The sequence below is a fragment of the Crinia signifera genome, chromosome 3 (genome assembly GCF_055691185.1).
Source record: "Crinia signifera chromosome 3, ASM5569118v1, whole genome shotgun sequence".
Lineage (NCBI taxonomy): Eukaryota > Metazoa > Chordata > Amphibia > Anura > Myobatrachidae > Crinia > Crinia signifera.
In genome coordinates this window covers 195,482,296-195,502,812 of record NC_139219.1, presented here as the reverse complement: position 1 = coordinate 195,502,812, position 20,517 = coordinate 195,482,296, and the positions used below count along the sequence as shown (strand labels likewise).

General features: G+C 43.2%; 1 protein-coding gene across 2 annotated transcripts in view; it reads right to left on the bottom strand.

Moving 5' to 3' along the window:
- The window catches only part of FILIP1 (filamin A interacting protein 1), a 132,980-nt gene that overhangs the window by 84,259 nt on the left and 28,204 nt on the right, over nt 1–20,517 (bottom strand). The gene's annotated exons all lie outside the window — the stretch shown is intronic.

Genomic DNA, 20,517 nt, shown 5'->3' with positions numbered 1-20,517 from the left:
CAGAACAAGGTAGAGGTTGACAGCTTGTGTAGTAGGTTGGCTTCAATATCTGGCCAGAGCCTGCAGTGGGAATTAGGATGTGCCAGGACAATCTGAGTCCGGTGTGACGCTGTACAATCTACAATCAGTACACTAGTATACAGTACTGTATGTACCTTTGCCCCCCAAATATATGTTGCAATTAGAATCAGGAGATTGCCTGTTTATTTACTGTTTATCAAGAATTTCCATGTGGATAACAAAAAACAGCAATATGTAACGTAGAATTCAATGCCAAATTCCTATTATTGTGGGGGGGGGTTTTAAAACTGAAATAGATCCATTAGAATGTTTAGATCAAACTCTAAATTAAATACTCGTTTTCACTATTGGCATGTTTGAGAAAGCATAGATGTATATTAATACTTTATTAGCTGTTGTGAGTAATATCCAGTGCTGTGATATGCATGTCAGCTGCAGTAGATTATGCTGGCAGTCACATAACCCCAATCACATTTTATGCAGGTTCGATTACACCTCAGTGATCTGGGAAAAGGAAATGCCTTCAGTATGGGCTAATATTAAACTCTCAGTACACAAACAGACAACAGATGTAAATTGACGGATGGGAAAGTCTTTTTATATTTAAAAATCATTTGTTCTGCACTTGTTTTGACCCCTTGAAATTTATAAGCATACATTCTTACAGAAAAATGTGCTTGTGAGCAATTTATGTTATCACTTCCCTGAGTAGAAAGTCACAAATCAAAAGTGGCCATGTTAATAAACAACATTGATGGTCCACAGACACATTACCCAGCCTCCTAGGAGAAACCAACCACACATCTAGGATACTGCTAATTCGGAATTTATTCATATACATGTGTGCAGTGAACTGGCTGCAGTAAGAAATTGTAAGTCCCACCAGCACATTTCTTGTTGCAAAGCTTGTATTCATGGGGGGAGCCAAAAGTGTCCACAGCTATTCAAATATTGCAATCAGTAAGCCTGCCAATAGCATCAAGGGTGCATGGAGTATGGTTTTATGCCCGCCCCTCCTGAGGTGAAGAGGAAGCCACGTTAACTAGTCACAGTGACTAGTCCAGACTTATCTATTCTCCACAGTAGCTCCATCCCATGAACTAGTGGTACTTTCAGCACTGAAAAGTATATAAAATGCACAGTGCAAACCAAGGTCCAAGAACATCATATCTACATTTAAACAGCATCCTCTATTTATGAAAATATGCATTTAACAAATAGGGAGGATGGATCCTCTCATTAAAATATTGCTGATACCTGACACCAGGAGCTGTATAACAACATCCTCTGCAACACAAGATTTAAGCTGACCATACACCTACACAGATTTATTGTACGATCTGGCTGGTTGGATCAAAAATCTGGTACTATCTGAATGACCTTTTTGTCCGTTTTCCAGAATTTTGAAGTAAATGGTCAACTGTCGTTTGCTCCCATAAGTTACCAGGTTTTAGTTACAACCAGCCAGGTCGAACAATAAATCTTTAGGTGTACAGTATGGCCAGCTTTACTCCACTCAATCAGCAGAATAGAACACCCTCATAATGGATGTATTTGTATTGAGATCTGTTGGTGTCAATTGTCAAGATGTCACGACTCTCTAACGTCACTTAAAAAACAAAAGTGTTAGACCTTAAGGGTAATTTATATGAAGTAATTACTCATTTGGCAGTTTCATTGGTGAGATAGACTTTGTTACAGTGTCCATATTCAGACCGGTTTGCTGGGCTGCGAGCGTTTGGAGCCCAGCGATTAGGTTAATGCTACCACGCTTCCCCCGGCACAAGTGAAATCCTGCCTACAGTATGTGCAAATGCGTTTGCAGCGGTGAACACGGGGAAATCCATTCATAATTAGTCACTATCTAATGGATTCCGCCCTGTTTGCCAGCGCCAAGTAAGTCTAGACTTACTCAGTGCTACAAAGGCTGTGGGAAGAAGGAGGCCGCTGATGACCCAGCGCCCCTCCCTCCAACGGCCAGGGAACGCTTGCAATTTCTAAGCCACTCCCAGAGCATGCCGGGTTACCGCCCCAAAACGGTTGCATGGTGTCAATTACCTTGCGTAGGGACAGCGAAGGCTAGCCTTCACTTGCTCCATTCATACAGACGGCACATGCATGAGATGGATTCGGTGCAGAACATGAATTCTGCTGATGGCTGAGCTATTTTACTTTTACCCTTTTAAACAAGCAAAGCAGAAAGATATTGGTGATGAGTGTTGGAAGTGCGCACACAATGGACCCCATACATGCATACATCACCCATGTGAATTAGCTTTTCATCACATGAAAAATGCAACCTCGACGCTTTAGAAATATTGACCTTCGTATTGAAAGACAAGAAACAATCCCTACATAAGCACTGTACAGTCCACAGTAGGACTTGCTATCTGATGTATTCAAAACAAGACATCCGGTTATACTATATTCTTCATAAAACATAATGAGATACTTAAAAATGTATGGAATATATTAGATGAAAATCTGGAATATGTAGAAATAAACTTGCTTTAGAAAGAAAAATACTTTTATCATATCGCTGCTTTGAAATAAAGTAAAGACACTGAAAGAGTGTAAGAATCGCAGTCAGAAGTTCCGAACTCTATTTGAATCTCCCTGGCCTATTTACAACGACTGAGCCAATACAATACATTCTCATTTTATCAAGCTTACAACAATCAGATTACAAATGTACAGTATCTGTCCATGGTACTGTATATTGCTGCCTCGCTCTCACTGTAGGGCCTGTGGAAATACATTGATAAATATATATATAAACAAAGGCTATAATATCCGCATCAGATCTGTTTAGATTATATGTAACATCATTTAAGGGTATGTGTCTTGAATCCATGTATAATATAAAAATAGATTAAATCATAGTGCTTCTCTTGATATGTGCGAAACCATAACCCTACAAAAGCCTTTTGGCACTGACCTCTCTCCAGTTCCACCAGCTAGTAATGCAATTGTGAACAAGCTCAGACCCTAGACACCCCTAACAGTACATGTTTTCCAGATCTCCTAGCTGATGCACAAGTACTAGAAAACATGATTTTTTAAGGGTTCGTGTTGACTTAATTTGGTCACCATTGTTGTAATGTGTATGTGTAATATATATATATATATATATATATATATATATATATATATATATATAAAAAAGAAAAAACAACTAGTCCGTGACCAGACAGACATAGGCCCCTTTAACCTCCGCGCCGGCCGCTCACTCTATTCTACATTCCAGGGAAATCCACGCTGTCAGAGGACAGCAAGGATTCCCCCAAACAGCGAGGCTCGCGGCTAATGCAGGGAGCCCAGGGTGTTTAGCCGCAAGCCTCGCTATTTTAGTGGCTGCACACGCCGTTTCCTTTTCGCTACAAAAATCTAGCGTCAGGGAAATGGTGTGTGCAGGGGGTCGTTGAATACTGACAGTCTGAGCTGTGACAGTGAACAGTCAGCACTGCTCGCTGTCACAACTCGCAAAAACTATTGAATATACCCCATACAGATAAGCCTGCTCTCCACTTTTGTTGAAAAAAATATATATAATTTAATTCAATGGTAATATTGATACATCAGGGCAACTTCCTCAAAAAATGAAAACACATAATTGGGACACTATATATCCACCTATCCTCCAAACCATTGGCATAATAAGTCAGTCAGCGAATCTGTTTCAGCAAACAGCCTTCATCCTTTTGTTTGCCGTAACAGATGTGTCCCATTTATGTTTTTTTTTTAAACTTTTTTGATAAAGTTGTCCTGATGTATAAATATTACCCTTGAAGTATTATTTTTTTCAACAGACGTGGAGTGCTGTTTTGTGTATGTCTGTGTGATCACGGATTATTTGTTCCCTATTGATTGCTTTATTTGCCGGCACCCGTGAATTGGGCATTAATTAGAGCGGATCCCACAAGTTTCTACTGACTAAATTCAGACCCGACAAAAGTGCCGCTTAGAAACTTTGGGCATTGAAACATTGCCAACTACAAGCAGCCACAGTCTGCCTTCATTTACCAAGTCCGTTGAAGTGCCGCTCTTCTGTAAATAATTTTAGTATGTACATTACCTGCTGTGGGCACAAAGGGGCAAGATCTACAGGGAGTGCGTGTTTGTTACACTGTGTTGTTTATTACACTCTGCACCTCTCACTGCATCACTGATGATAGCAGGCTGGACTGTCATCCCTTCCTCACTGTAATGTAACATTTACTTTTTTAAGGTGTACCCTGAGTCTTCATAAAACGCCACTGCAGGAAAGTTCTATTTTAAGGTCTCTCATCTGCTGCAGGTTCCATATTGACACTTACATGATACACCCCATACCTCCAGTATACAGTTTATCTTTAGATCTAAGTAATTCGATATCATTCTCATACAATACAATGCCACAACCATCTGTCCATGACTGTAATTCCTGACATAATTAGCATTTTGTCACCATTTGTTGCGGCACATAACTTACTTAGCATGATGTACAAGAATGTCTTCCTATAAGGAGATCTGAATTCATCTATGTACAGGCAGGGGCGGATCCAGGATAAAATGACAGGGGGGGCACATGATAAAAAAGGGTTTGGGTGGGGGAGGGGCGGTGTTAGTGGTGCCAGTGTACATGCTAAGAGAGCGGCAGGAGAGGGTGGGAATGGAATTAAAAATAGGCCCTGGCATTTAAAGTACGCAGGCCCACCATGGCGACAAAAGTGAAGGATGTAGTTGTGCGCGCGCCGAAGGCGCGCTCCGGAAAAGGGTGTGTGGCCACTCAACAGGGGGCGTGTCAACACCATATACAACTTCTACACATTATGCAACAAAATACTAGACCCCATTATACTTGCCCCTTACACATGATGCCAAATGGAATGAGCCAAAATTGACATAATGCCACATGGATTGTGTCAAAATTCACATAATGCCACATGGATTGAGCCAAAATTTACATAATAACACACACGGATTAAGCCAAAATTCACATAATGCCAAATGGATTGTGTCAAAATTCACATAATGCCACACGGATTGAGCCAAAAGCATAAAATGACATACGGATTGAGCCAAAATTCACATAATGCCACATGGATTGAGCCAAAATTCACATAATGCCACATGGATTGGGCCAAAATTCACATAATGCCACATGGATTGGGAAAAAATTCACATAATGCCACACGGATTGAGCCAAAATTCACATAATGCCACATGGATTGGGAAAAAATTCACATAATGCCACATGGATTGAGCCAAAATTCACATAATGCCACATGGATTGAGCCAGAATTCACATAATGCCACACGGATTGAGACAAAATTCACATAATGCCACATGGATTGAGCCAGAATTCACATAATGCCACACAGATTAAGCAAAAATTCACAATACACTTCATAAACAGGGACATTGTCCACCAAAGGCTCGCATAAAACATTTACACCATAATGTCCATTACACGTTATGGGGGAAATTTACTAAAGGAAATTTGTAAAAAAATAGGTGTATTTGTATCCAGAAATACACTTATTTTTGACATTTACTATCCCGGAAATACGGCAAATCGTATGCTTATTGATGTGCTATCAATACGAATACGAATTGCCGTATTTTCAAGATAGTAAATGTCAAAAATAAGTGTATTTCTGGATACAAATACACCTATTTTTTACAAATTTCCTTTAGTAAATTTCCCCCTAAGTTACAAGCCATTATGTCCATTATGTGTTATGCCAAACACCATAATGCCTATTAAAAATTATGCTACATAAGTGCTGCTTCTCTACATGCTCATTGCCAAGGGTTCCATGCTCATTGCCAGAGGTTCCATGCTCATTGCCATGTGGGATTACATGCTCATTGCCAAGGGGGAATACATGCTCATGGTAAACGGGGGACAGCCGCCGCCAGGCAGAAGTGATAGCCACTGACAGTGGCAGAGCCTGGCTGTATTCAGAGCACTGCAGGTCCCGGCTATTTGAAATAATACCCCTTTCACACCAGAAAATGCATTCCCAGGTTGGCCCCTTTTACACCAGCCTAGTCCCTGCATTTTCTGGTGTGAGGGGGAGAGAAAACCACCCCTCCCCCCTTTAACCAGTTATCTCATTTAACCGGCTATATCTTCGGAACCAACTGACCCATTTACATGAGACAGGTATTATATTGAAGAACTTTTGAGTGGGCTTTGAATGATTTTGGTCCAGTGAAACTGGAACGTTTGGTTCCAGAGTAATCTGCCCTCAAAGAACATGAACAGCATGAAATTACATTTCAAAAATAAAAAAATCGGTTTACACACAATATTTCTGGAACCGATTGACCGATTTGGACCAGACTGGTATCATATTGAAGGCCCAGCGATTTGGAATTGAATACAATCAACCATAAGCTTCTGTGATGCCAGGGCGGGAACTGGCAGCCGTCGGAATCGGGTGGGGGTCGGAATTGACGGGTCCCATATTATCCTATGGGGAAAAAACGTTACAGGTTTGCCAGGAGATATCTCCGGTTCCCTGGGGGCTAGAGACACGGGGCTGGGCTCGTTGGAAAGCCCTGGTCCTCAGCTACAAAATAAATGACAGGGGGGGCACGTGCCCGGGTGCCCCCCCCCCTGAATCCGCCACTGTGTACAGGTACCACATTAATAATAATAATAATTATAATAATATCATCACATAGTAATTTTCCAAAAAAGGAATCATATACCGTGTGTGTTACCTAAAATGCTAATTACATTATTATATTACATCGCATAGTGAGATTTTGTTTTTGGCGAATGGATCTGCAAATCTATTGCAAAGGGAGTTTATTCTTTCTTACTGGGCAGTGATATTTTCATTGCACACAACTGCTTTTTTCTCTTGCTGAATTAGACCTATGGCCAGCAAAGCACTACTAGAGCTTAAGCCACTCCAAAATATCTGCTGTCAGAATACTCAGCTGCTTAGGGCCTAATTCAGACTTGATTGCAGAACAATTTATTTTTCACAAAATGGGCAAAACCATGTGCACTGATGGTGGGGCCGATGTAACATGTGCAGAGAGAGTTAGATTTGGGTGAGTTATTTTGTTTCTGTGCAGGGTAAATTCTGGCTGCTTTATTTTTACACTGCAATTTAGATATCAGTTTCAGCACACCCAAATCTAAAAGGTGCATACACACTGGGAACTTTTGAGCTCAAAGTAGCTCACTTTTCCTATTCTGAGCTACTTTGAGCTCAAAACTGACTAGTGTGTATGGGAGGGTGATAAGCACTTGTGCACTCTCCTGCATCATCGCCAGCTGCCATTGTCCATTGGCTTGTTTTACAGGCAGAGTGAATCTACTGTGGAAAGTGGTTCACACTCTGGCCTTTATCATACCTCCCAACTGTCCCACCTATCGTGGGAACGTCCCGATTTTTGGGGACATTCCCGCGTCCCTCCCACGGCCGGCAGTGTCCCGTGGCGGGGGGGGGGGGCAGTTGGGAGTCGCCCCTGTCACCTTGAATAGATGCTGTGCGCTTGCGCACAGTGTCTATTCCTGCTGCTGAGGGGGCTGGGGGCATGTCCCTGAAAATTTTGTGGCGCTGGAGGCGTGCTTCTGGGTGTCCCAACTGCTGAGGGTGCAAAGTTGGGAGGTATGCCTTTATACAGATCTGATCCCAGTACAAATTTGTTTTGAAAATGGGCAAAACCATGTGCACTGCAGGTGGGGCAGATGTAATATGTGTAGAGAGAGTTACATTTGGGTGGGTTATGTTTCTATGCAGTGTAAATACTGGCTGCATTATTTTTACACTGCAATTTAGATTTCAACACACCCCACCCAAATGTAACTCCCTCTGCACATGTTACATCTGCCTCACCTGCAGTGCACATGGTTTTGCCCATATTCCAAACAAATTTGTACTGTGATCAGATCTGAATAAGGGCCTCTGTGAGAATCTCTGGGCCGTGTAAAAATTACTTGTTGTGTATGCACTGAGCGATTTATTGGCTAGCTATTTTCATTACATTGTTTGGCATGCACACTGGGCAAAAACGCCTAGTGTGTATGCACCTTTACATTTGCACATGTTACATATGCACCTGTGTTTTTCCATTTTGAGAACAAATTTGGCCTGCAATCAGGTCTGAATTAGTCCCTTAGGGGTATATTCAATTAGAGTACGAATTGTTTAGCTTCTGATTTCTGAGATTGTAGCACCTAAAACGAAAAACTTCTCACTTAGCACTGCCGCCATTTGGTTTTGCCTGTGTTACAGCCTTAAATCTTGTATATATTTCTCCATAGAATACTTCTCACATGCTGTGTACTATCTATGGAATCTCCAGAATGCACTACCTCATGGCATCATACTGTCCCCCTGCCATGATGCTAGAGGCATTCCTGGAGATGTGCTTTCTCCCAAACAATGTTCTAATTCCTCCTGACAGCCTTATGCTTTACATCAGCATGGCAAAAGAGAAACATTACTTAGCTGGCAAGCCAAATTATTTTTCGATAATGGGCTTATTATTTTTTACTTATTAGTTCAGAAATGTTTTATTTGGGATCAAACGCAAAACGTCCTTAAAAATGTGTTTTATTTAATACAAACATTTTCAATCGGGATGTTAAATTGTATGCAACAGCGTCTTCCCCAAGGGTAACTGTGAAAGTCAGATTGATATGGAGCTGGAACTTATCATTAGCTAAGCTTCAAATGATCTCAATGTTTACATTGTTAATAATTCAGTGATAATAATGGCAAGGGACTATTCCCCTGAAAAACTTGTTACTTCACATTTTTACTTTTTGTTCTTTTTGTTAACAGAATTTGCTTAAATCAATAGCAATTTTTTATGTTTGTAGCTCTCCTACTTTACATAGCGCTGTACATAGAATATTAGATTTGAAGCGGAAAAAGTATTCACAAGAAGTAAACACGTTACAGGCTGCATTTAAAACATAAAAAAGGAGATATTGGTTGGTTCTATATATGATTTGTCCTCGCTTCGCAGATAAATAGCTGCAAAGGTAGAAATAGGTAAAAAATATTTTTATCCTACACGGAGATGGCGGGCAGGGGCACGTCTGTATTCTGATGGGTCCGCCCAGTGTTTCAATGGGTGCATCCTCCATTTTTGTGGGCACGGCCCTTAAAATTGCTAGGCGGGCCCCACAATCTGCAGGGGGAGTGAATTCGGACCACAGCATACAGGCCTGAATAACCCCCTTTGTCTTTTGCTCTTGTCTAATTCTTTATAAATAAAAGAAAGGAGACAGCTGCATATATTTACTGACACGTCATGCCGGCAGCATGTTGTCCAGTAACAAAACACTGGCAACAGGATTGGGCAAGAGCAAGCCTGGTGTCACAAGGAAATTGGTAATGATTCTGACTGGTATTATAAGCTCTACACTCAGTAAGTCATATTTGGGGTAACGGGCTTTAATAAACAACAGAAACATAAAACATACGTAAAAGCACAAAAACCACAACATAAAAATTATTGTTACACACATGGGTTGCTACTGGTCCCTCAACAGACAAAAATACCGACAGTTCTTTCAGGCGCTCCTTCTTTGTGTCCCTCCTTCACATGTATTTCAAGGGTTATTCATGAAACATGTAAGGAAAAGACAGGAATATAGTGTAAAACCATAAAATATAAAATGAATGAATCCCAAAAGATATGTTTTAATGGGAACCGTACCCTATTTAATTGTCCACTAAACAAGTAGACAATTTGCGCATGTGATTAGTAGATGTATCAAGGACAAAATCAGTCTGAAACGCGTTGGCGGAGGGGATCTATGCGATTTGGACAGACCACCAGGACCGGGAGATCCAGCAGCACCCAGGGACGCCTGAAGTAATACCACCTTATGCTGTTTGAGTCTGCTTTTGTTTAAGTAGACATCTCAATCTGGTGAGAGTCCAAGACATTTATCCCAATTTCATGTTGAATGTTTTAAATTGTTGTATCTTCATTAAAACGGTATTTCACCATATGGAGATATCTTTTTGTATATTCTCTACTCACGGGAGAAATATGGAGAAATAAGGAGGACCACATTTGAAGACCTAGTTTCCACATCTACTAATCACATGCGCAAATTGTCTACTTGTTTAGTGGACAATTAAATAGGGTACGGTTCCCATTAAAACATATCTTTTGGGATTCATTCATTTTATATTTTATGGTTTTACACTATATTCCTGTCTTTTCCTTACATGTTTCATGAATAACCCTTGAAATACATGTGAAGGAGGGACACAAAGAAGGAGCGCCTGAAAGAACTGTCGGTATTTTTGTCTGTTGTGGTTCTATGTGAAGTGTGTTTGGTGACACACTTGCCGTGCAGGTCAGGCTGCCCCATAGCGCAGTATTCAGTTCCAAAAAAAACCATTGTATTGCTACTGGTCCCTGTCAAAATATTATGTGCTGTATACTAAAGTGACCAATCTTCCTCCTTTAGAGAGGACAGTCCAGAGAAAAAAGTCCTTAATAACAGATGCGGCGGCAGCTTCCTTGATCAGACCTCCCTGATTGCACAGTGCTGTTCCTTTCTCGGGCTCAAACAGTAGCTTCTACACATGCGCAGAAGCAATGTACGCGGCCATAATATAATAGCCACATGGGAGCTGCTGCGCACACCCGCCCGCTGCAGTAGCACCCTGCGGCTCCGAGTCTAGACTCCAGCTAGCTGCACAGCACACCCAGCCCAGGCCCGGTCTCAGAGGAGGTGGTAAGAGACAGCTCAGGGCACATCGAACATATTGGAGATGGGGGCAGCAGAGAATAATGAAGGTGGGGAGGGGAGGGGGAAGAGAGGTCAGTGCTGATACTGTATGTGTTAAAATGTTTTAAATTGGGATGTACAAAATGAGGTTGTCTTTTATTTTTCACTGACTGGGTTTGTAGGCCCCCTTGCCGCAGGTCATGCCCCCAGATTTTGGGTGTGCATTGATGTCCCTCTTGCTGTGGATTATAAATTGGGTTGCTGGGGGCCCAAAGCATATGCTTGCACCTGGGCCTACGAGTCGCTAGTTCCGCCACTGCCCACCCTGCTAGTCTATTTAGGTTTGATCCTTGTTTCTTTTATTTCTTTTATTATTTTTCTTCAATTTATTTGAGTCCTCCTTTTCATTTTAAATGTTGGTCACCTTATGTATACATTTATACCATTGGATGGTACAAAAGAGCTCTGACAAACCTTTGCTATGGGGCCTACAAATATATTGGGTGAAATTTAATAGGATGAGAGAATCAGAAAGTGAGAGATTTGGTAAGAAATCTCCAGTTTTTTTTAACCCCTTCACGACATTTGACGTATATATACGTCATGGCCGGGAAGTACTTCCCGACACATGACGTATATATACGTCATGGCTTCAAACTGTCCCCGCGTCTATAGACGCGGGGACAGAGGGACGATGTCTGCTGTCCCTGACAGCAGACATGTCCCTGCATGCCCAGGGGGGGCTGCGATGCCGCCCCCCCGTCGGCGATCGCTGTGATTGGCTGTTCAGTGTGAACAGCCATTCACAGCGTTTTCTGTGTCACCGGCGAATAACGTTCGCCGGTGACACGCGATCGGAGGTGATTGGTGCTGTAAAGTACAGCACCAATCACCGCGGGGTGTAAGGGTGACACTGGTGTCACCCCACCTCACCCCGCCCGCCCCCAAAGGCCGTGATTGGTCCGTCGGACCGACGGACCAATCACAGCCATGGAGGGGGGTTTAAACTAACGGGGACTGCACTGCAGACGCCATTCCGGTCTGGAATTGCGTGCAGTGCGGTCACCGTGCCTAGCTGCCGCGATATACTGACCAGAACCTTGCAAAATACTTACCTGATCCTTGCCTGCTTCATCACTGCTTGTAGTGTGCTGGATGCTTCCTGGATCCTGTTACTTGTGACTTCCTGTGAACTTGTGCTGCTGCAGTGTAATAGCGTGGTACTTGTTTCCTATCTGGGCGCCCACGATCAAAATCGCGGTCATCGGGGGTAAAAATCGCGGTGATCGCGGTCATCGCGGGCATCGCGGGTAAAATTGGTTGGTCGCGATGCCCGCGATGACCGCGATCACCGCGATTTTCCCATAGGGAACAATGTTAAAAAGGCTGATTGACCGCGATTTCACTGTTAAATGGCTCAATTGACCCGATTTCGCCATATTAACCCTGAATTAGGCCCAATTAACCCTTAAATGTCCCCAACAATTTTTAACGCCACCCCACGATCCACGCCAACCCGAAGCGTGGCGAGCGCAGCGAGCCCGCGAGGGGCGGCGGTACGCGTCCTCCGACCTTTTCATGCCCTACTATCCACGTCGGCGTGGTGTGGGAATATAATAGTGTGGCGAGCGCAGCGAGCCACCGAGCCCGAAGCGTGGCGAGCGCAGCGAGCCCCGCGAGGGGACGCGGATACCTTCACAGGTAGACGCGTCCCCTCGCGGGCTTCACAGGTGTCCGGGTCGCCACGGACACCTGTGAAGCCCGCGAGGGGACGCGCATAACTGTGAAGGTATCCGCGTCCCCTCGCGGGGCTCGCTGCGCTCGCCACGCTTCGGGCTCGGTGGCTCGCTGCGCTCGCCACACTATTATATTCTCACACCACGCCGACGTGGATAGTAGGGCATGAAAAGGTCGGAGGACGCGTACCGCCGCCCCTCGCGGGCTCGCTGCGCTCGCCACGCTTCGGGTTGGCGTCGATCGTGGGGTGGCGTCAAAAATTGGGGGGGACATTTAAGGGTTAATGGGCTCTGTGGCCCATTTAACATTGATTCCTATGGCAAAATCGGGTTGATTGAGCCATTTAACACTAAAATCGGGTCCATCGCGACTTTTAACATTGTTCCCTATGGGAAATCGTGAGCATCGCGTCGCGGGCATCGCGGGTACGTTTATGGCCGGCCGCGACGCGACCGACGCGATTTTTCAGGTTTAACATGGTTTTCAATGGGAAAATCGCGGGCATCGCGTCGGTCGCGTCGCGGGCAGGCATAAATGTACCCGCGATGCCCGCGACGGGCGCCCAGATAGGAAACAAGTACCAATAGCGTTAGTTAGATAGAGAGAGATAGAGAGAGATAGTGTCAGAGAGTGCTATATTTTGTGCTGCTGCAGTGTGATATAGTTATAGAGAGAGAGATAGAGAGAGATAGAGAGAGATAGAGAGAGATAGAGAGAGATAGAGAGAGATAGAGAGAGATAGAGAGATAGAGAGAGAGATAGAGAGAGAGAGAGAGAGGCCTAGTGACAGAGAGTGCTATATTTTGTGCTGCTGCAGTGTGATAGTTATAGATAGAGAGATAGAGAGAGATAGAGAGAGAGATAGAGATAGTGACAGATTGTGCTATATATTTTTTATATAACTGACTGCTGCCCCCCCTTTTGTGCTGATCAGTATAAATTAACTGATCAGCAACTTTTTGGGGGCGCAGGTTTTTTTTTATATATATATATACCTGTCACTGCTGCTGCTGCAGTGTCATAGAGTGTTAGATAGTGAGAGATAGAGAGATAGAGAGAGATAGTGACAGAGAGTGATAGAGAGTGCTAAATTTTGTGTCTGCTGCCCCCGCCTTTTGTGCTGATCACTATATCTGAGGTGATCAGCAACTTTTTAGGGGTGCAGAGGTTTTTTTTTTTTTATATATACCTGCCAGTTGCACTGTCAGTTGCACCTTAGATTGTGCACCTGCTGCCCCTCACTGGTAATCAGTGTCACATCACTGATCACCTTTTTTTTTTTTTTTGTGTGTGCTGTGGGGTCTTTTTTTAATTTTTTTTTTACACACACTGTGATTTTGTGGGTGTCCTGTGGCCGCTGTGCGCTGATCAGTGACGTACATCACTGATCATCTTTTTCGGCACAGGGTTGATCTATTTTTTTTTTTTTTTGATCAAATTCCTGTTGCCTTTGAGCGCTGTTCAGTGACGGACGTTACTGACCAACATCTGTGCTCAATTTTTGGCGCAGGACCTTTTTTTTTTTTTTTTTAACCCCTTCAATTTTTTTTTTTAACCCCTTCAATTTTTTTTTTTAACCCCTTCAAATTTTTTTTTTTGTATAAAGTCTTTTTTTTTTTTCTGCACTACATACACACTCCACACTACATACCCCCCGGCTTGAAATAAAGTTTGACCCCCCCCCCCTACACTATACACGTGTTGAAACATTTCACTACCAGTAACACAAAAATAAAAATGGCATCCCAAATGTCATCCCAAATGTCATCCCAGTCATCCAGAAGAATGTATTCAGTGGAGGAGGCATATGCCATGCTTGCCTCTGATTCTGACACAGCCAGTGAGGCAAGCGGGGAATTTTAAGGATTCGTCTTAAGCTCCTCTTCCTCCTCTGGTGATGAGGGACCCCCTCAAAGACGCCCCCGTAGAGCAGCTGAGACCCCCCCCCCCAATAATTGATCTCGTATGGACCCCACCACCAGACAATTTTGAGCCCCAGGTTCCTGAGTTTTTGGCCATGCCAGGAATCCAATTTGATTCCACAGGTCTCAGAGAAATTGACTTTTTCAAATTATTTTTCTCTGATGATTTTATAAATTTAATGGTGGACCAAACTAATTTATATGCCCAGCAGTTTATTGCTCAAAACCCCACGTCATCATTTGCTAGGTGGACCCCTGTAGATGCAGTAGAGATGATGACGTTTTGGGGTCTGGTGTTTCATATGGGCATAGTAAAAAAGCCACAAATTAGGCAATATTGGAGTACAGATGTTCTGTACAGCACCCCATTTTACCGTATGGCCATGACTCGGACTCGTTTTGAGGCAATCCATAAATTTATACATTACACCGATAATGCACAGTGCCCACCCAGAGATGATCCCACCTTTGACCGGCTATTCAAAGTCAGGCCGGTCATTGATCATTTCAGTGCCAAATTTGCAGAGCTATACATCCCTGAAAAATTTATTTGTATTGACGAGTCCCTTATACATTTTAAAGGAAGGGTTAAATTCCGCCAGTACCTTCCCAGTAAGAGGGCAAGGTATGGCATAAAAATGTATAAGCTGTGTGAAAGCACCACAGGGTACACCCACAAGTTTAGGGTATATGAAGGGAAGGATTCAAGAATTGAACCGCCAGAATGCCCCCCCTCCCTCGTAGGTGTTAGTGGCAAAATTGTCTGGGATTTAATGCACCCCTTCCTGGATAAGGGTTATCACCTCTATGTGGATAACTTTTACACCAGCATCCCCCTGTTTAAGGCCCTTGGTTCAAGAGGTACAGCAGCTTGCGGTACTGTGCGCAAGAACCAAAGAGGCCTCCCCAAAACGCACATTGCCCAAGTAATGAGAAGGGGTGAAAGCAGGGGAATATGCACCGAAAATATGTTGTTGGTCAAATATAAGGACAAGAGGGATGTCCTTATACTGACAACAATTCATGGAGACAGTACCACCTCCATCCCTGTACGAGGTACCAGTACCCACACCTCAAAACCAAATTGTATCCTAGATTACAATAAGTACATGGGCGGAGTGGATCTTTCAGATCAGGTACTGAAGCCGTACAGTGCCCTGCGGAAAACAAATATCTGGTACAAGAAGCTGGCCGTGTATATCATCCAGATGGCACTGTATAACGCTTACGTGCTATTCCGTTCTACCGGCCAGAGGGGGACATTTATGCACTTTCAAGAGGAAGTCATAAAGGGCCTAATATTTGGGAACCAGCAGGCAGAGGGCCCCAGTACTTCTAGTACTGGCCCCCGTATTGTACCAGGGCAGCATTTTCCCAACGAAATCCCCTCCACTGCAAGAAAGGGCAGGACACAAAAAAGGTGCAAAGTTTGCTATAAAAAGGGAATAAGAAAGGAAACTATTTTCCACTGTGAAACTTGCCCCGACAAACCCGGCCTATGTATAAAGGAGTGTTTCAAAATATACCACACATCGATGGATTATTAGGTTCATCATTTCACCGTGCATCGGGGGTCTTGCTAATGCCACATAGCACCCACCATTCATTCCACCAGAATCTGAGCTGCAAAATCCAAAAATCACTCCTTCCCTTCTGAGTCCTGCCATGCACCCAACTGGTATTTTTTGGTCACATGTGAGGCATTGCCGTACTCTGGAGAAATGGGGGCACAGATTTTGGGGTGCTTTGTCTCCTTCATTCCTTGTGAAAATGAAAAATTTTGAGCCAGAAGTACATTTTTGTGTAAAAAAATGTAATTTTTCATTTTCACAGCCCAGTTGTACCAAAATTGGTGAAACCCCTGGGGGTTTGAAATGTACACTATACCCCTAGATGAATTCCCTGAGGGGTGTAGTTTGCAAAATGGGGTCACTTGTGGGGGGGTTCCACTGTATTGGTAATGCAACATAGCACCCACCATTCATTCCACCAAAATCTGTGCTGCCAAATCCAAAAATCACTCCTTCCCTTCTGAGTCCTGCCATGCGCCCAACTGGTATTTTTTGGTCACATGTGAGGCATTGCCGTACTCGGGAGAAATTGGGGCACAGATTTTGGGGTGCTTTGTCTCCTTCATTCCTTGTGAAAATGAAAAATTTTGAGCCAGAACTGCATTTTTGTGTAAAAAAATGTAATTTTTCATTTTCACAGCCCAGTTGTACCAAAATTGGTGAAACCCCTGGGGGTTTGAAATGTACACTATACCCCTAGATGAATTCCCTGAGGGGTGTAGTTTGCAAAATGGGGTCACTTGTGGGGGGGTTCCACTGTATTGGTAATGCAACATAGCACCCACCATTCATTCCACCAAAATCTGTGCTGCCAAATCCAAAAATCACTCCTTCCCTTCTGAGTCCTGCCATGCGCCCAACTGGTATTTTTTGGTCACATGTGAGGCATTGCCGTACTCGGGAGAAATTGGGGCACAGATTTTGGGGTGCTTTGTCTCCTTCATTCCTTGTGAAAATGAAAAATTTTGAGCCAGAACTGCATTTTTGTGTAAAAAAATGTAATTTTTCATTTTCACAGCCCAGTTGTACCAAAATTGGTGAAACCCCTGGGGGTTTGAAATGTACACTATACCCCTAGATGAATTCCCTGAGGGGTGTAGTTTGCAAAATGGGGTCACTTGTGGGGGGGTTCCACTGTATTGGTAATGCAACATAGCACCCACCATTCATTCCACCAAAATCTGTGCTGCCAAATCCAAAAATCACTCCTTCCCTTCTGAGTCCTGCCATGCGCCCAACTGGTATTTTTTGGTCACATGTGAGGCATTGCCGTACTCAGGAGAAATTGGGGCACAGATTTTGGGGTGCTTTGTCTCCTTCATTCCTTGTGAAAATGAAAAATTTTGAGCCAGAACTGCATTTTTGTGTAAAAAAATGTAATTTTTCATTTTCACTGCCCAGTTGTATCAAAATTGGTGAAACCCCTGGGGGTTTGAAATGTGCACTATACCCCTAGATGAATTCCCTGAGGGGTGTACTTTGCAAAATGGGGTGACTTGTGGGGGGGTTCCACTGTATTGGTGCTTTGGGAGTCTTGCTAATGCAACATGGCACCCACCATTCATTCCACCAAAATCTGTGCTGCCAAATCCAAAAATCACTCCTTCCCTTCTGAGTCCTGCCATGCGCCCAACTGGTATTTTTTGGTCACATGTGAGGCATTGCCGTACTCGGGAGAAATTGGGGCACAGATTTTGGGGTGCTTTGTCTCCTTCATTCCTTGTGAAAATGAAAAATTTTGAGCCAGAACTGCATTTTTGTGTAAAAAAATGTAATTTTTCATTTTCACTGCCCAGTTGTATCAAAATTGGTGAAACCCCTGGGGGTTTGAAATGTGCACTATACCCCTAGATGAATTCCCTGAGGGGTGTACTTTGCAAAATGGGGTGACTTGTGGGGGGGTTCCACTGTATTGGTGCTTTGGGAGTCTTGCTAATGCAACATGGCACCCACCATTCATTCCACCAAAATCTGTGCTGCCAAATCCAAAAATCACTCCTTCCGTTCTGAGTCCTGCCATGCGCCCAACTGGTATTTTTTGGTCACATGTGAGGCATTGCCGTACTCGGGAGAAATTGGGGCACAGATTTTGGGGTGCTTTGTCTCCTTCATTCCTTGTGAAAATGAAAAATTTTGAGCCAGAACTGCATTTTTGTGTAAAAAAATGTAATTTTTCATTTTCACTGCCCAGTTGTATCAAAATTGGTGAAACCCCTGGGGGTTTGAAATGTACACTATACCCCTAGATGAATTCCCTGAGGGGTGTACTTTGCAAAATGGGGTGACTTGTGGGGGGGTTCCACTGTATTGGTGCTTTGGGAGTCTTGCTAATGCAACATGGCACCCACCATTCATTCCACCAAAATCTGTGCTGCCAAATCCAAAAATCACTCCTTCCCTTCTGAGTCCTGCCATGCGCCCCACTGGTATTTTTTGGTCACATGTGAGGCATTGCCGTACTCGGGAGAAATTGGGGCACAGATTTTGGGGTGCTTTGTCTCCTTCATTCCTTGTGAAAATGAAAAATTTTGAGCCAGAACTGCATGTTTGTGTAAAAAAATGTAATTTTCCATTTTCACATCCCAGTTGTACCAAAATTGGTGAAACCCCTGGGGGTTTGAAATGTACACTATACCCCTAGATGAATTCCCTGAGGGGTGTACTTTGCAAAATGGGGTGACTTGTGGGGGGGTTCCACTGTATTGGTGCTTTGGGAGTCTTGCTAATGCAACATGGCACCCACCATTCATTCCACCAAAATCTGTGCTGCCAAATCCAAAAATCACTCCTTCCCTTCTGAGTCCTGCCATGCGCCCCACTGGTATTTTTTGGTCACATGTGAGGCATTGCCGTACTCGGGAGAAATTGGGGCACAGATTTTGGGGTGCTTTGTCTCCTTCATTCCTTGTGAAAATGAAAAATTTTGAGCAAGAACTGCATGTTTGTGTAAAAAAATGTAATTTTCCATTTTCACATCCCAGTTGTACCAAAATTGGTGAAACCCCTGGGGGTTTGAAATGTACACTATACCCCTAGATAAATTCCCTGAGGGGTGTACTTTGCAAAATGGGGTGACTTGTGGGGGGGTTCCACTGTATTGGTGCAACATAGCACCCACCATTCATTCCACCAAAATCTGTGCTGCAAAATCCAAAAATCACTCCTTCCCTTCTGAGTCCTGCCATGCACCCAACTGGTATTTTTTGGTCACATGTGAGGCATTGCCGTACTCGGGAGAAATTGGGGCACAGATTTTGGGGTGCTTTGTCTCCTTCATTCCTTGTGAAAATGAAAAATTTTGAGCCATAACTGCATGTTTGTGTAAAAAAATGTAATTTTCCATTTTCACATCCCAGTTGTATCAAAATTGGTGAAACCCCTGGGGGTTTGAAATGTACACTATACCCCTAGATGAATTCCCTGAGGGGTGTACTTTGCAAAATGGGGTGACTTGTGGGGGGGTTCCACTGTATTGGTGCTTTGGGAGTCTTGCTAATGCAACATGGCACCCACCATTCATTCCACCAAAATCTGTGCTGCCAAATCCAAAAATCACTCCTTCCCTTCTGAGTCCTGCTATGCGCCCCACTGGTATTTTTGGTCACATGTGAGGCATTGCCGTACTCGGGAGAAATTGGGGCACAGATTTTGGGGTGCTTTGTCTCCTTCATTCCTTGTGAAAATGAAAAATTTTGAGCCAGAACTGCATGTTTGTGTAAAAAAATGTAATTTTCCATTTTCACATCCCAGTTGTACCAAAATTGGTGAAACCCCTGGGGGTTTGAAATGTACACTATACCCCTAGATGAATTCCCTGAGGGGTGTAGATTGCAAAATGGGGTGACTTGTGGGGAAGGTTCCTAACTTTTAGCACTTATGGTGCCTAGAAACCTACATGGTGCCTAAAAAAAATCTCATAAAAAGGAGGCTCCAAAATCAAGTAGGTGCTCCTTCTATTATGAAGCCTGTGGTTTGGTCAACGTGCACACTAGGGCCACATATAGGATATTTTTGAAAACACAAGAATTGGGGGAATCAATTTTTAGTCACATTTCTCTAGTAAAATCTACTGTATTTGTTAGAAAAATGTATTAAAATTGAAACTCTGCAAAAAAAAAGAAATTTTGAAATTTCACCTACACTTTGTTTTAATTCCTGTGAAACACCTAAAGGGTTAACAAACTTCCAAAATGCTGTTTTGAATACTGTGAGGGGTGCAGTTTTTGAAATGGCATCATTTATGGGGGTGTCTCACATACAAGTCCCTCAAAGTCACATCAGAACTGAACTGGTCCCTAAAAAAATCAGTGTTTGAAATTTTCTTGAAAATTTGAGAATTTGCTAGTCATATTTGAAGCCTCCTAGTGTCCAAAAAAATGAAAAGGGGGTTGAAATAATGATGGCAACATAAAGTAGACATATGGTCTATGTTAGTTATTAACTATTTTGAGTGGTATGATTATTTGTCTCACAAGCAGAAAATTTAACATTTTGCATATTGCTAAATTTTCCATTTTTTCACGATATTTTGGTATTTTTCACAAAAAAACACAGACT